This window comes from Pteropus alecto, unplaced genomic scaffold, assembly GCF_000325575.1.
Source record: "Pteropus alecto unplaced genomic scaffold, ASM32557v1 scaffold45, whole genome shotgun sequence".
Lineage (NCBI taxonomy): Eukaryota > Metazoa > Chordata > Mammalia > Chiroptera > Pteropodidae > Pteropus > Pteropus alecto.
In genome coordinates this window covers 36021603-36035110 of record NW_006442491.1, presented here as the reverse complement: position 1 = coordinate 36035110, position 13508 = coordinate 36021603, and the positions used below count along the sequence as shown (strand labels likewise).

General features: G+C 42.8%; 1 pseudogene; it reads right to left on the bottom strand.

Annotated features, from left to right (window-relative positions):
- Positions 1–12781: 12781 nt before the first annotated feature.
- LOC112471263 lies at positions 12782–12900 on the bottom strand (annotated as a pseudogene).
- Positions 12901–13508: the final 608 nt, after the last annotated feature.

The window sequence follows — 13508 nt, the reverse complement described above, 5'->3', positions numbered from 1 at the left end:
GCCTAGCTCTTTTTTAAAATAATATATTTTGTTTTACAATTATAGGTGGCATACAATATTATATTAGTTTCAAGTGTACAACATAGTGATTAGACATCTATATAGCTTACGAAGTGATCACCCCGATAAATCTAGTACCCATCTGACACCATATGTAGTTATTATAATATTATTGATTATATTCCTTACGCTATACTTTGTATCTCCACGACTGTCTTCTAACTGCCAATTTGTGCTTCCTAATCCCCTCCCATCTGGTAACCCTCAAAATGTCCTCTGTATCTATGAGTTTGTTTCTGTTTTTTGTTTGTTCGTTTATTTTGTTCTTTAGATTTCACATGTATGTGAAATGATATGGCATTTATCTTTCTATGTCTGACTTATTCCACTCAGCGCAATATCCTCTGGGTCGTCACGAAATATCTTTTTCCATCCATTACTTTTAGTCTGTGTGTGTCTTTTGATCTAACGTGTCTTGTAGGCAGCCTAGGTACAGATCTTGTTTTCTTATCCATTCAGCCTCCCTGTCTTTAACTGGAGCATTTAATTCTTTTTCATTTGATGTGCTTATTGATAGATATGTAGCTATTGCCATTCTTTATTCATATTTTTGATACATATTTTTTCTTCGTCTTGAAGTCCCTCCAACATTTTTTATAATACTTGTTTGGTTGCCTCCCTGTGTTTGTTTCTATGTATTAGGTAAGGCTCCTAAGTCCCCTGGTCTTAGTAGAGTGGCCTTATGTAGTAGGTCTCCTGTGGGGCCCCGTGGCACAGTCTCCCCTTGTGTGGGTTTGCGTGTATTGTCCTGTTGTAATTGAGCCTTGGTTGCTGTTTGCATGTTGATGGGAGGGATTAACCCTTTGGCTGATTGACTGTGAGGACTAGCTGGTGAGGGGCTGACCCTATGGAGCAGGATTCACTTCAGGAGGGCTCTAGTGCCTGCCCAGTCTGCCCTTTGGGTGTGTTCTCCTAAGATGCATCACTGGGTGGTGCTCCAGCTCTGGCGCCAGCCAAAACAGGCCACTGGATGTGCCGGCCAGTGACCTCCTAGGAGGGGCCCAGCTGTAGGCCAAGTTTAGCCACAGCCTGTGCACTTCCAGGGGCACCTGGTAAGAGTCACCAAGCAATCTGCAGATGCCACCTGAGCTGGGCTTATAGGTGCCTTGAAAGGCCAAGCAAGGAACTGAGGCTAGCTGCTGCTAGTGCTGGGCTTGGGGCTGCTCAGCAAGAGGTACAGGGCACGCTGAGGCCAGATGCTGCTTCTGTAGGTTTTATGAGCCTCTGAGAGATTTTAGGAAAGTCCACAGCATGAGCCAAGATAGGCTAATTGCACGGAATAAACCACTGGAGGCAGCTTAGGTGGATGCACTGGTTGGGAGAGACAAAGTCTTAGGGAACCACCTGGGCAGAGAGATCTGTGTTATCAAGGTTGATGGTAACTCAGATATGGCAGCGCTCGTGTCCACATGCTGGGAGGGGGAGGGCCTGATAAAGGGACAATGGATACTGCCAGCACTTCTGTCTGGGAGAAAGCTGCTCTTCCAGCCCTTACCCTGAAGCCCGACAACTCAGTGTCTCCCATATGTCCCTGGTGCTCCTCGAGCAGCCACCCAATCCCTGCGGCCTAGAGCGAGTGAGTCCATCAGTGAGTAAATCCTGGTGTGGGCCCTTAAGAGGAATGTCTGTGACTTCTGCAGCCCTTCGTCTTACTCAGCCATAATCTCCACTGGTTTTCACAGTCAGAGGTTGTGGGAAGTTCTATTCCCGGTGCTGGAACCTTGGGCTGGGAGCCTGGTGTGGGGCCAGGAACCCTCACTCCTCAGGGAGGAAGGGGGCTCTGCAGCCAAGTTATCCCTCCCGATTCTCGACCACTGCACGTAGTTGTGGGTCTGAGCTGTTTCGTGTCTCCACCCCTCCTAGCAGTCTCTGAGTGATGTCTTATGTATGTCCCCAGTAGTAGGATTTCTGTTTCATTCAGACCTCAGGCAACTCTCTGCGATGGTTGCTTTTGAGTTTCATTATAATTTCGGTGTGGTCACAAGAAGGGCCAAGCACAGCATCTACCTTCTATGCCATCTTAACCTGTCTCTGAGCCTAGCACTTTTTATTAGTGTCTAAAATATGACACCAGTGTCATTCAGTTGAATAGAACACAGGGCTGTGGGGATGAAAAGATATTAGAAGCGAGGAGATTAAATATTGATGAACACTCACAATAGAAAGGTTGGGGTTCGGAGCGAACGTGGGGTCTCTGGGCAGAGGCTTTAATTTTTCTTTGTGTTGTCCTCCTGGCTCTCACCTTTCCCAATATAGGGTATCTATAGCTGAGACTAATTCATGCATTATTTTAAACCCACTCTGTGTGCCGGCCCCAGCGGTCTTTCTCTCATTATATTTTAGGTTTCTTTTTTAATCATGTTCTGGGTAGATGAGTAAAATTCCTCATGTGGACCAAAGGTTGGACTTCCTCTAATGATAAGACAATTTCCAGGATATATGAATGATCTCCAGCCTGTAAGTAGCAGCCCACTTACTTTTTTGTTCCTTTATAATTGAAATCCATCCATTAGATACTGTTAAAGAGCCCGATGCAAATTGTAAAAATTCTCTGTAGGAAATGAGCCTTTCCCCGAAAAAAAAAAAAGTCTCCAACTTTAATATTGCTTCTTTGTACTGTAATGATCCAGCCTTAGCTTTCAAGATGCCATTTGCCGCATTATTCAAGGGCAGTGTACCGAAGGGTTGGGCTCTTTGGCTCGTAACTCGTAAAGCCAAGGGACTTATGTAGCTGATTTGAAACTGTCCCCCTCTCTGCTCTGGGGTTCAAAATCTGCCCCAGGGTAAAGCTGTTTATTCTTATCATACAAGACCTCAGACAGGGGCTTCTGCGTGAGTTGCCATGCAGAAGCATCAGATATCGCCAACCTATCCTGAAGCTCTACTAAACACAGAGTCACTGCACATGGGCTCGGCCACAGGAAAGAGGCAGAAAACCAACAGACAGAGCAACCAACCAACCAAAGGCCAATCAAACAGGAAAATCAGCAGAAAAGATTCACAGGCTAGATCCGGCCTCAGCCAGCTTTACTCTTTGTTTCCCACAATGCAATAGGACAGCCTCAGACACAATTTTAGATCAGGGTCATGTTGAAAAGATCCATTATGCAGGTGTTCTAATGCATTTAAGGCTCATTCGTTTTTTATACTTTACCTTCATTCACTAGAGTCGAGGCTCTCTAAGTCCCAAAGATGTAGAATTATTTTTAGATATTTACAATTTCTATAAACATCTCCTTGGAGGATATCATGAGACCCTACATCTATAGAACTGTTTAAAACCTGCTCGTTTACTTCAGTTGGGGAATTTTCTTCATGATTAAAGGATTCATTTTATTCAAGGTTTATGACAGACCTTAACTAAGATTTCTGTGTTCCAGCCATGAAAGCAGAAAATTCAAGCATGCAAACAGCTAAAACCCAGACAGGCATTCGGGGCGGTATTAGCCTATCTTGAAGCCATGAGTAAGTTCTCCAGCGAGAAGCTGGGAAGGAGGAAGGCAGAGAATACTCATTATCTTCCCTCTGCAGACGGGAGGATCTGCTTTCAGAAGCCAGGGCATGATGTTCTGTTTCAGGCAACGGGGAGGCAGCCTCTGAGATCACCTCCGAGACTCCTGCAGCTGTTCAGTTCCCATCGCCTCTCAGTTCTTACTGCTTCTCCTCCTCCTCCTCTCTCTTCCTGCTCCTCACTTCCTTCTCTTCCTTGTTTCCCCCCAACTCCTTTCTATTTTCCCTCTCCTTCCTCCTTCCTCCACTTTTCCAGATCCCATTCAGTCCATCCATGTTTATTAAGCACCTACTATATGCCAGGAATTCCTTAAGCACCAGGGGATGCACTTAGCGAATAAAACAAAATCTCTGCCCTTGCAAAGGTGACAGTCTAGTCAGAGAGACAGAGAATAAGCAAACAAACCCATAAATACGTGATGGGATATGAGGTACCGCGAAGCAGTGGCGAAGAAAGCATGATGGAGGCGCGGAGTGACAGAGTGTCCTCGTCTGCGAGTGCTCGCGGAAGGCATCTCTGAGGAGGTGAAATTGGGTAAAACGAAGGGAGCGGTTCGTTTGGATATCTTAGGGAAGAACATTTTAAGTGGATGGAATAGCGAATGCATAAGCCCTGAGATGAGAACACGCTTGGTGTGTTTAGGGAGGAGCGAGGAGGCCGGCAGGGCTAAGCAGTGAGTGAGAGCCTGGGCGGTAAGCGGGTCAGGGGTAGCCAGCGGTAGCCAGCGGTCAGATCACGTGGGTCCTCGCAGGCCTCGGGAAGAACTCTGGATTTTGTTTTAGGAGTAATAGAAGTTTGTCGAAGAGTCGGCAGAAGAGGAGTGATCGGATTCATCTTTTAAAAGGAACTTTTGGTTGCTGATTATCAACAGTACGGTATAAGCATGGTCTCTTTTGCCACTGGGTCCTTGGGTCATTCAGCGTTTGCACAGTGTAATGCTACTCCCATATGGCTGGCTGGAACTGGGGCTGTAAGGGGAACAGAACATGGTCTCTTCAGGGAGCTCAGAGTTAGGAAGTCCTCAGATATTTGAATGCCTGTTGGGATCTGCTGTCCATATTTCTTCTTTTTCATATTGTACCAGTTTAGACACTCACTCTGGGACCTCTTTGCCTTCCCCAAACAATTGTCTTCATTATACTGGAAATGAACAGACCTGCCATTTGCTCTGGAGAGAGATACTATCTCTATTTTCCAAAGCTATTTACTGTATCTTTTCAAGATATCCTTGAAAAGATAGTCTACAAGGAAGGCCAGTGTGGAAGCATGAGAAAAAATGGAGAATTAGCCTTTCAATACACACCCGATAATCGGTTCTTCAAAATGGTCACCACATTTGCTTGAGTTCTTTAATTCCTCTCTCCTGCACACCCACTGATATTTTTCTTGCTTTCCCTTTTTCTCCTTCCTCTATAGAATATTTGGTCTTTTAAAAATTATCTGAGCAATTCAGCTCTACCCTCAAACTGGAATGCCTATATGCTCCACCAAACCAAAGGCTCTCAAGTTAAGAGGGTCTATTTTCCTTAGAAAGTAGTTTAGCAGTCTTTTATGATGACTCTAGAAGGCTCTTGGAGGTTCACTGTAGTGGCTTATGAAAGTACCTCTTCCAAACCTATAATTCCCGTAGGAGGAGAATTCCAGAAGGCTATGACTGCTCCGATAAAAAGTCTGTTCTGGGCATGGTGGGGGCTCAACTAGAGAGAAGTCCCAGACTGAAGAAAGTAGGAATGGGTGTGGTTGATCTTTTTTTTTTTCCCAAATGAATGAATGAATGAATTATTTTAATGGCGACATCGGTTAACGAAATCCAATAAGTTTTAGCTGTACACTTTAACAGTAAGAAGCATTACAGATTCACACTGTGTGTTCACCTCCCATAGTTAGATTTCTTTCTGTCACCACATATATGACCCCCTTTACCCCATTTACCTCCTCCACCCCCTACCCTCTGGTAACCACTAGTCTATAGTCCATGTCCATGAGTCTCTGTTTGTTTGTCTTGTTCATTTGTTGCTTTTAGGTTTATATCCCACATATAAGTGATATCATGTGATTGATTTTCAACTTTTTCTGTCTGGCTTAGTTCACTTAACCTGATTATCTCGAGGTCCATCCATGTTGTCACAAATGGCAGGATTTCATCTCTTCTTATGCCTAGTAATATTCCATTGTTTAGATGTACCACAGCTTCTTTATCCAATCATCTATCGTAGGTGGTTGATCTTTAAGAGGACAAGACACCACCCTGCTTGTCATGACTGTTTAAATGCTTCACAGTTTCCCACCCCTTGATGTAGCCTGCTTCACTTATCCATTCTTCAATATTTGGCCGTTTGGATTCACGGCAGGGTCTCATGGTGGAAAACACAGGGATGATGTCTGCAACACAGGGAGCCAGGCCTGAGGCAATCCTGGAGTTAATGAGGCAAATTAGGCCTTTTCTCGGGGAGTCTGCGGTCTAGTGGGGCAGACAGGCCTGTGTGTGTGTGAAAAGGTTTCCATCAAAGAGGGAAGTTAATCAGTGATTGTTGAGTTAGTGATTGTCCAATGCATGGGCCAAATATGTATTGCTGAGGTTCAGCTCATGTTAGATTCACAGGAGTGGGCTTCCATGGGAAAGGGGCTTCAGGTGAGTACTGATCGTGGAGGGTGAGGGAAGGTGCTTGGTAGGTGTGGGGTCGATCTGTGGGAAAACTAGAGGAAGACATTTGGGAAGGGTCAGGGAGAGCATCTCTGTCCTCATAGCTCTACGTTCTCACTGTTGAGCGCTTTAATTTAGGTGCAAACTAGAATTAATGAAGATTATCTTATTACTCGACAAGTCCTTTGGGTTTCATAACCATGTTTGAATCTCACCAAACTTGTATTTCATACCATTTTCACATGCTGGCTCCTGCAAACAAGAGCGACTTAAACATAGGAATGAATGTCTCATGTGATATTGCATGATGTAACAAAGCTAAAAAAGTAATGGAATCTGTATTCACATAGACTGGGTCCAAATTTCAGCTTTTTCATTGATTAAGAATGGGACGTGGTCCAAGTTACCTGATAGCTTTGAGCCTCATGTTTTTCTCGGTACAAAACATAATCCAATTCAGGATCCTGAGAATTAACTGGGTGAAGGTTTCAGTATACACTGGTCTTCATTCCTCCTTTCTCTGGATTTCTTTTCATCCTTTTCCCTGTAGTAATTGTGTTGGTGACACAATTAGGGAGAATCTTCTAGAACACTGAGAGATGGGCTTGAGTCCTGATACCACCATACGATGGTTTTCCTTCTTAGGGGAGTGGGAGGTACATTCTTTGACTGGGTTATGACCACTGTTGCTTTTGTTTTGTTTTATTGAGGTGCTATGTTTTACATAGCATTACATAAGTTTCAGGTATACAAGACGATAGTTGACATCTATCCACGCTACAAAGTGATCACCACTGACAGTTTGGTTACAGCCCTTCACTGTACAGTTGATCCCTTTCACTCATTGTGTCCACCTCCCAATGCTCTTCCCTTCTGGCAATTTCCAGTCTGACCTCTGTATCTATGAGTTTGTTTTTATTTTGTTTTGCTTTTTGATTCCGCATATGAGTGAAATCATATGGTATTTGTCTTTCTCCATCTGACCTTTTCACTTAGTGTAATAATACCCTCTAAGTCCATTCCTGTTGTCGCGAATGTCAAAATTTCATTCTTATTTTATGACTGAGTAGTATTTTATTGTAGACGTGTAGTACATATAGGCAGACATTTAGGTTGTTTCCAGATCTCATCTATTGTAAATAATGCTGCAGCGAATATAGAGATGCATATATTTTTTTCGAATCAGTGCTTTGTAATATCTGGATAAATACCCAGCATTGGAATTGCTGGGTCGGATGGTAGGTAGTTCTACTTTTAATTTTTTGAGGCATCTCCATACTGTGTTCCATAGCGGCTGCAGCAACAATGCATGAGCTTTCCCTTTTCTGCTCATCCGCCCCGACACTTGCAGTTTCCTATTTTTTTCAATAATACCCATTCGAACAGGAACGAGGTGGTATCTCATTGCGGTATTGATTTGTATCTTTTCATGTGCCTATCGGTCAGCTGTGTGTTTTCTTTAGAAAAATGTCTATTCGGATCCTCTGCCCATGTTTAGATTAGTTTTTTTTTTTTTTTTTACGTTGTTGAGTTGTTTGTGTTCTTTATGCGTTTTGGATATTAACCCCTTTATGACCACTGCTCTGTAGGATTTCCTACAGAATATCCGGAAGTCTTCATTGAGGAAAATGAGGAATTCCCACCTTCCTTTGACTCTAGCCCCCTTTGTTTTGGAATATAAAGCTTGTATCATCTCCATGAATAAGAGAGCCATGTTCTAAGTAACGAAAGTGAATCCTGGAATCAGGATCCTGGAATCAGGATCATCCTGGGCTCGTAATTCTTTTCTTCTTAAGAATAATAAAAAAAGATCAGATCATCACTTCCCGGCTGGAGGGTTGCCTGGTCAACCCTAGACCAGGGTCGCCCCACCTCAGCGCTGTTGACTTGTGGGCTGCAGCATCTCTGTCTTGGCAACCGCTGTGTGCGCTGTAGTATCCTTGGCCTCTACTCACTAGAAACCAGCACCCCGCCCCCTTCCAAGCTGCAACAACCAAAAACAGTCCCACCTGTCCCCTGGTTGTGGGGACATTCCCCTAGTCATCACCCTGCCCCTGCCTCCATCAATGAGCCAAACTGGGGGTCAGAACCCTGTAGTCATAAGGAGCCCCACCTTTAGGAAGAGAGCTAAATGCAGTATACTGAATTTAGATCTTTGCTTTTGATGGAGAAAAAAGTGTTGGTGTAACTCCATCTTTGGTCTTTGCCTCTCCCTGCCATTTCTATAGTATGGTGTTGAAAATATCCCAAATCTACTATGGTTTAGAGAGAGGAGGGCATCCTTAAATTTGGAATACACCAAATTAGGGCCTTCTCAGCCCAACCGAAATCGTAGCACATGGCTAGATATTCCAGTTGCTTATAAAGGCAGACATAGACGGGTCGACATACACTTAGATGAACACGTGTATAATAAAATAACTTACATCAGGGGCACGGAGTTACTTCTGATGTACGTAACTTATTAATTCTCAGTTAATTCCATTACTTGCTCATCTTGCAAATGGCAGTGGGCTTCTCTGTCCTCCACCTCTCGAAAGCACAGCCTTTACCTTTCACATCAGCATTTACAGCAGAAAATGTTAACTCGCCACGTGGCTGTTCCTTCCTGTCTCGGCAGTAATGGAATGTGATCTGCTGATCCTAACGTAAGCACTGAATACAGATCCTCTAAGCTGCCTTGAACCTTTAAGAATAATACCAAATTATACCTCGTCTGTAAATAGGAGATGAGGATTTCTCTTCTCTCCCTTCAGTTGCTTTCCACAGACTTTAATATACGAGTGAGTGATTTATAACGCTAGCGACAAAGCTACAACACAGCTTGAAATTTTTTATAACGGCTGTAATGCCACATCTATCATAATGAAAAATGTCTATGAAATCATTTTCTGCCAAAGAACATCTTCCCAGATTCTATTAAGAACTTGCTATCTACATGAACACCACCTATTGCTGAAATACATTGCTTTAAAATGGCCCTGAGGGGCGGGGCCCACGGGAAGTCTTCGCGAGTCACATCTCAATCACTCGCAATCAATTAGGATGTTGTTGCTGAGACTCCCCAGAGAAGGAAATCAGGAGGGTGGATGGGATGGGGATCAAATGTATTCTTTCGAGAATAAACTAATTTCGTCAGGATATAGTACCGAGTTTGGCAGTGGATGGATTTAGATCCTATTGTGTTTTCAGTTCTTGTCACATTTACCTAGGAGCCATCAACTTCCTGCTGTTCCCAATTTTTAAAAGAATAGATAGTCCCGCCTGCCTGTAATCACCATATTCTATTTGTAGTTATCTCTGCTTTGAGGAAAAGAGAGGAGTTTCACCTTGATTTGTGCCCTTGTTCAAATAAATCTGTGGCGTCAGCCAGTGTCAGCCACGTTTCCTCAGAGCTGAGAGAACCCGGAGCTGGTCTTCACCGTCAAGACACCTGCGAGCCCCAGACGGTTCATTCCTGGAGAAAGTTACCACAGGGTGTCTTTTCTTTTCGCTCGCTTCATTTTTATTTGTTAAATAGAGTTTTGGACCAAACAGGATCATGACATATTTCACAATCGTATGCATCTTATCCACGGACTTTTGGAAGTTCTCTCTGTGTCTAAAAGATACGGATTTTTTTTTTTTTGTCTGGACTTTTTGGGGCATGTACCTCCCTCTCTATCCCTAATTCTATGCTGATACCTGTATGCGTAAAGATTGTCCCTGAGTGTTAGAGATTAGAGAAGTTTATGGCACTCTGTGTCAGTATCAAGAGGGAGAGTGAGCATGCGTTGGCACCTAATATGTGTCAAGGATGTAACATACAACATACTTGATCATTATTCCTTATCACAACCCTCGGAGGAGGTCGGCAAGGGTTAAAACAGGTTCAGTGAAATTAAATAATGCATTATTTGTCACATAGCTGGAAATGGAACTTAGCTTAGGTCTGCGTGGTTTCATATGCAATGGCCTTTCTAGTAGACCAGCCCCGAGAGAGTCAGGTTTTGGGGTAGGGGTCCTGAGTCAGTCCGTCCACCTCTGTGGTTGTGGTTACAATTGGCCACTCACTATCTGGAATGGCCACTACTACTAGCTACTTTGCTCTTTGAGCTCCAAAGATACCTATTTCCTTCCCACCAATACATTTACATTTCAATTTAAATCAGAGATACAATCCAATGGCTGCTAATTGCTAGTGACCCAAAAGCCACAGTAATAAAACTACAAAAAAATCACATTGGAACTTATGATTTGCAAATTTAAAGTTTATTTGCTCACGTTAACTCATTTGATTTTTTTCCATAATCCTGAGAGAGAGGGAGGATGGGGCATATTGTGCCCATTCTCTAGAAGAGAAGGCCGAGCTCAAGTCATGTGACTTGTTCAAGCGGCTCTAAGTCAGGCTGGTTCCTCCACGTGAAACCACACCGTCTCTTAGTATGAGAATCGTTAGCATTCTCAAGACCCCAAGTCCCTAAAATATGCCTCAAGTTCATTTGCATTTTGTCGAGTTTGCATTAACAATAAATTTGCAATTTATTGTTGAGTTTGCTGCATTGCATATCTTGCACGTTTTGTCGCACGTGAGTCCGGTGGAAATGATCCTGAGGGCGTGGCTCATCCTGCAACTGACAACCAAACTGTTGAGGAAGCAACACTCCCCACTCCAGGGACAAGCTGGATAATCGACTTTACTTTGCACGGCCTTGGTTCAGATGACAATTTCATTACAAGTGCCAGTTCTGGGAAGTTCTTCGGTATTTGAAAAGTGTTGCTCTATTTAGAACAGAGAAATCGCACAATTATGCATGTATTCATACATATATATTGCATGTGTAAACAAAGTTAAGATGATATGAACATAAAGTATTCTCTACTGCTTTTGTAGTTTACATTGAGTCATGAATATTTCCATATGTTATTAAATATTGTGTAAAAACGTGATTTGTATTGGCTAAATTGATAATATGCTCTTAAAGGGATGTACCATCATTTGTACATTTCTGCATTGTTAGGCATTTTGGTTGTTTCCAAGTTTTTGTTTAATTCTTTAATATTTCGGTGCATTTTAAAAATGATTTCTTTAGAACAGGTTCCAGGACATTAAGAAAAAAGATGAGAGATTAGAAGGAAACGGACTAAAAAGGTTAATAACGGGTAGTGAGATTGTAAACGTATAGAGTCGTGAGGGCTTCACCAGTCATGACACAAAATATTTCTGTCCCTTCCCAAAGTCCCCTTCTGCCCCTTTGAAAAAAATGAACTCGTTCGCCCCCAACCACCGGCAATCACTGATCTAATTTCCGTCGCTCTAGTTTCGCCTCTTCTAGAATTTTATGCCGGTGAGGTCACACAGTGTGTAGTCCTTTGCATCTGGCTGCCTTGGCTCAGCATCATGAATCTGAGCACTCACCCGTGTCGGTCTAGTGTTTTGTGTTGCTGAGTAGTATCATATCGAATGGCCGTCTCATGATTTGTTTACCCATTTGTGCTGATGGATGTTCGGGTTGTTTTCAGTTTGTGGTTTTCATGAATAGTGCCGCCGTGAACACTGAGGGCCCGTCTCTGTGCGTCCGTACGTTTTCATTTATCTTGGGTAAATGCCTAGAGATGGCTGGGTCGTATGAGCACTTTGCGAGGAACCACCAAGCTGTTTCCCAAGGTGACGAGAATAGTTTACGGTCCTACTGATGCTGTGCAAGAATTCTAGTTGCTCCGTATTCTTGTTAACACTTGATGGTGTTAGTCTTTTTAATTCTAGCCTAATATTGTGTTTGGTGTGCAGTGATATCTCATTATAATTTTACATTTACATATAGGAGTATTAACTTTTTTGAGTAGCGTTAACTTTTCCAGTGTACAATGTGACGCGTTTTAACACATTTCTTTAGTGAGTAGTGAAATTGAACGTCTTTTTAAGTTCACGTTTTTTATTCTTTTTTTGGTCTTTTTATTGTTGAGTTGTAAGAGTTCTTTATATATTCTGGATATAATTCCTTTATCAGGTATATGTTTTACAAATATTTGCTCTTAACTCGTGTCTTGTCTTTTCATTTTATTAGTAATATTCTATGCAAAACAAAAATTTTTAATTTTGATAAAGTCCAATTTATTAATATTTTTCTTTTTTAATTCATGCTTTTGTGTCCCATTTAAAAGGAATGATTGCCTAACTCAATGTCATAAAATTGCCTCTGTATTTTCTGCTAGTAGTTTTATCATTTTTCTCTCTTACGTTTAGGTCTGTGATCCGTTTTGAGTTGATTTTCGCATGTGCCGTGGGGCACACTTTGCTTTGCTTTTCCTCATGTCTGTGGGGTCGCCAGGTTCTGTCTGGGTTCCTCCTCCCCACAATGCAGCCTGGGAATTCCTGTCAGGCAGCTAGCTAGAGCCATCGTAGAGCTCGGCTTGTTTCTTTTCTTAGTCCTGTGCTGCCTGTTGTCCATTATTTTATCTTTTTTTTTTTTTTAATTTAAATTAAAAAATTTTTTTTTTAGGTGAGGCAACCCTTGGTTAAGCTCACAGATTGCAAAGACCTTGTCAGCTTACAAGCCCTTATTTATTTATTTATTATTGTTTTACGCCTACAGCACCTGGTCTTCCTAGGTGGTCTCCCATTCAAGTGCTAAACAGGCTCGACCCTGCTTAGCTTCCGAGATCAGACAAGATCGAGCTTGTTCTGGGTGGCATGGCCGTAGACCCGTTGTCCATTATTTTAAAACTTTTTTTTTCATATATTTTGTCCGGTTTTCTAGATTTTTAATGTTGGATGGTAAATCCTGTCCTTTTTCCTCCACCTTTGCTGGTGACAAAAATCCTTATTTTTGTTTTTTTCTAAATTAAAAAGAAAGAATGCATATTCTTCTGGCCAGCAGGCTCACAAGTGGTCGCTTCCTTCTGTTGCTGGCATTTAAATGGAGAAGGTCACATTTGGAACTGACATTTCTCAGAGGTTTCTAACAGGTGGCCAGAATCCTGCCATGTCTGAAGATGGGTCTTGTTGAGAAATTAGGAAATTTTGCTTTCTTGCCTTTTTCAGTGTTCCATTCTGCCACAGACCCCACTACTCCTTATAGTGCTACTCAGCCTACTGTCCTCTCCCACGTCACCCCTCTGCGTCCTACAGATGTTTGACTGCCCCTCGCGTCCTGCCCATAACGCGGCATGCAGTACCTCGTTACCTGCCTCTGCCTGACCTCTGGAGCTGCACCTCTTCCTGTGCCTCACCTCAAACTCGTTTTACCTTCTGGTTACGTTAAACCTCTTGAAGATTTTTCAGATACATACTATCACAGCACCTACACGAGC